Source organism: Benincasa hispida, unplaced genomic scaffold (assembly GCF_009727055.1).
Source record: "Benincasa hispida cultivar B227 unplaced genomic scaffold, ASM972705v1 Contig66, whole genome shotgun sequence".
Taxonomy (NCBI): Eukaryota; Viridiplantae; Streptophyta; class Magnoliopsida; order Cucurbitales; family Cucurbitaceae; genus Benincasa; species Benincasa hispida.
The window spans coordinates 461,327-465,680 of record NW_024065007.1 but is presented as its reverse complement, the minus strand read 5'-3'; positions in this window follow the sequence as shown (position 1 = coordinate 465,680).

The window sequence follows — 4,354 nt, the reverse complement described above, 5'->3', positions numbered from 1 at the left end:
AACAGTCTTTACGGTGACCATTTTGGTAATTGGAGAAAAAGTCTCAAAGTAGTCAAGGCCTTCTTATTGAGTGTGGCCTTTAGCTACAAGTCTTGCCTTATATCTTTCAATAGATCCATCTGCCTTGTGTTTAATTTTATAAACCTAATGACATCCAACAAAGCTTTTGCCTATTGGTAAAGGTACAATATTCCATGTGTGATTAGCTTCCATGGCATTTAGTTCTGGTCTCATTGCTTTTCTCCAATGATCACATTTGACAGCCTCATGATAAAAGTTTGGTTCTTGGGTGATAGAAATTTATAGGGTAAAATTTATATGTTGAGGTGCAAGTTTGGGATAGGAGAGGTATTGGTTAATGGGATGTTTGGTAAAGGATTTTGGACAGGGTGACATGACAAGTAGATTACAATGATATGTTTGTAGGTATGAAGGTGGTTTAGAAACTCTGGTGGATTTTCTTGGTAGGGGTTGTATAGGTGGGTTCGGGAGATTTTCAAGGTTTATTTGGGGAGATGTTTGTAAGGACTATGAGGAAGAAGGTTGAGACTGAAGTTGAAGTAAGGTTGTGTTGGAGGATTCAATGCTTTGAGGTGATGCAGTGGTTTGTGGTGAAACATATAGGTCAGAGGCTGGTATTGAGGGGTGAGTTTCTGGAATGTTATCACTGTTGGCAACAGAGTTTGAGGTTGTTGGGTTGGTTTTATTTTGCTCTGTTAGGGAGAAGTCTGCAGTGTTAACAAAAGACATAAGTAAAAAAATCCCAGGAAAATGACCGATTATGTTCTCATTGTCTGAGATGTTATGAAAAGGGAATACTTCTTCATGAAAGATAACATCCCCTGAATAAAAGAACCTTTTGTGTTCAATGTCATATAGTTTGTATGCTTTCATACCAGGGGGATAGCCAATAAAAATAGCTTTATATGGCCCTTGGTTGAAATTTGTGTCTCCCTTGATCTAATATGGATGCAAAACATAAAGAGCTAAAGACTTTAAGCATTTGATAGTCTGGTATGGAACCAGTGAGTACCTAAAAATGAGACTTCCAGTTGTGTAGATTGGATGGTATCCTATTGATAAGAAAACTATAGTTAAGACACATTCTCCCCAAAATAATAGTGGGACTCGAGACTGAAAAAATAGTGCTCTAGCAACGTTGAGAATGTGTTGGTGTTTTCTTTCTACAATAGAGTTTTGTTTGAAGCAAGCTTCACATGAAAATTGATGTATAACTCAATTTTCTTTTTTAAAAAATTCATTGAACATCAATTCATGAGCATTGTATGATCTGAACTGCTTTATTTTCTTATCAATTGAGTTGCAACAAGTTTAAAAAACTGAGGAATAACGACAGAGACATCATATTTGTGTTTAAGTAAGAAGACCCAAGTAAAACGAGTTACATCATTAACAATAGTTAGGAAGAAAGACTGTCCAACATGAATAACAGTTGAAAAGGGGCCCTAAATATCCACATGAATTAAATCAAAAGCATTAGGGGACAAATGATTATTGGAAACAAAAGGTAAATGTTTTTTTTTTCTTTTGCAAAAGGAGACACATTACATAGAGAATGTTTTTGAAGTAAGCTAGGATTCAAAATCAAAACATTATGCAAAGTAGTAATGCAACATGAGTAACAGTTGAAAATGGGCCCTAAATATCCATATGAATTAAATCAAAAGCATTAGGGTACAGATGATTATTGGAAACAAAAAGTAAATTTTTTTTTTTTTTTTTTTTTTTTTGCTAAAAGACACACATTACATGGAGAATGTTTTTTAAGTAAGCTATGATTCAAAATCAAAACATTATGCAAAGTAGTAATGCATTCAGTAGAGGGATGACCCAATCTTTGGTGTCAGAGAGCAACTTTTTTATCAGTTACAGCACATACGTGGTTCAATGGAATACCAAGACTTTTTGTATTCAAGAGATATAAGCCTCGCACAAAATTAGCACTATGAATCTTCTTCGAAGTGTACTTGTCCTGAATTATGCAACCATTAGTATCAAATTCAACAATGACTGAGGGTAATTCCCTTATGAGAGCACTTACTGATAAGAGGTTGAATGAAAAATATGGTAAGTAGAACACATTTCTGAGGATTAAAGTAGATGAAAGGTGAACAATGCCAACATTTTTAACTAAGAGAGTTTGTTTATCAGGTAATGTGACAAAAGTTGAGCAAGCAGTCATAGTAGTAAAGAGATTCTTTGAACAACATACATGAGCAGACGCTTCTGAATCAACTATCCAAGGAAGTATAGGATTAGTACCTATGACATGTGATTATGTTGGGGATGAGGTTGAAATATGTGATGATGATCCAGACGAAGGTATTAATGATATTTGAGACGCAGCTGATGAAGAATACTTTGGCATTGTAAAATTGCATCAGTGGTGTTTGTATTCATAAAAATAATTGGTTGAGTATTGACTGAATTAGCAGAATCGGTACTGATGGCACTATTGGAGTTGCGTTGTTGCTGCTTAGTTTTGTATCCAGGTGGATAGCCATGAGCTTTATAGCATTTATCAATTGTATGGCCAACAATGTTGCAATGGGAGCATATAGGTCGATCTTTACGTTGTTTTGATGAAGAGTTATTCTTCGAATTATTTGCAGAAATAACAAGGGCAATAGCAAGAGGGATCGCTGCAAATGATCCAATAACTCTTTATTGTTCTTCTTGGAGAAGTAAAGAAAAGGCACGAGTAACTGAGGGAGTAGGATCCACCAGAAGGATTTGAGCATGAGCACGAGAAAAAGGTTCATTAAGTCCCATTAGAAAATTCATCAAATACTCGGTTTGAAGGAAGTTGGCCATATCATGGATTTTTCCACAATGACATGTTCCACAGTTACAAGATGAATGATATGTATTGAGTTCATCATAAGAGTTCTAAATTTCGTGAAATACATAATCACCAAATATTGGTTTTGAGACAGAGTCATAAGAGTTCTCTTAAGTTGGAGAATTCATGGAGCATTTTTCTTTTGAAAACGTTCTTGTAGATCGAGCCAGATTATTCATGCGGAATCATCAAAGAGTATGTTGCTATAGATGGGCTTTGAGACTAAGTTCAACATCCACGAAATAATAATGTTGTTATTTCGAATCCATGTCAAAAGGAGTTCACTGATTGGATGGGGAAGAGTGTCGTCAATGAAGCAAAGTTTATTTTTAACAGAAAGGCCGATCACTGTGGCTCGACTCCAAGAAACATAGTTATCTTTAGTCAAATGTTTTGATACTAGAACAAGATTGGTATTGTCAATGTGGTGAAGGTAACATGGACTGAGGTAAGTTTCAGATTGATTCTGAGAAATTGAATGAAGAAAAGAAAATGCGGAAAGGTGGGAAAAGGAAAAAAAAATTAGAGGGAAAAGTCTATGATACCATATTAACAAGAGAATTTTTTAATTGCCTCACATCTTTTATTAATATGGGTCATACTCATATATATATATATATATATATATATATATATATATATATATATATATACAAGGGTGGACCTTGAATTAATTAATTACATGGACTTAACAAACTAATAGCCCAAATATATAAGTTACATTTTTATAACTATCTAACAACCCAAGTACATATTTGTATCCATTTTTTATAATGTTGTTTTGTTAAATCGAGTATTTTTCTTCATCAAGAACATAATTCAACAATCATATATTTCTTTATGTGAGATCGAAATTTCAAATCCTCGTATCATATTTATGTTGTACTAAAAAAAACTTGAATAATGAGAACGATGACAACTAAAATTACCTATAACATTCTAAGATGACATAATGTGATATAATACACCTAGGCATTATTGATCAAGCCACGTTTTATGTTGGTGTATGGTGAAACCAAATACTCAAAGGACAAATTATGTCAAAGTTGTTTGTTACATCTTATGCATGGTTTGGTTTCAAAGGTTAATTTTCTTCAAGTTATTTGGATAATTTGATAGATTCAACTAAACAATTATTGTCAAAATATTATTTCACTTGTTTTTTCAGTGTAAAATTTTATAGCGATTTTCATTTTTTTTTTTTGGTAATATTTGCTGTGTTTCTTTCTCATGTAATCCTCTCTCATTTTTTTTATCCATAAAACTAATCCTCTGTCTTCTTCTTCATATTTTCTTTTTTTAGATTCTCTTTATATTTCGTCCTCAACAACGACAATGCCCTCTTCTCTATATTTTGCCTGCAGTGATAATAATAACGATAATGAGTGGAGTTGTTTCTTCATCTTCTAGCAACACGTGACAGTTAGTGGAAACAAATAGAGTTTATGTTCAAATGTCAAATGAACCACATGAAGAGAGCAAGAACGAGAA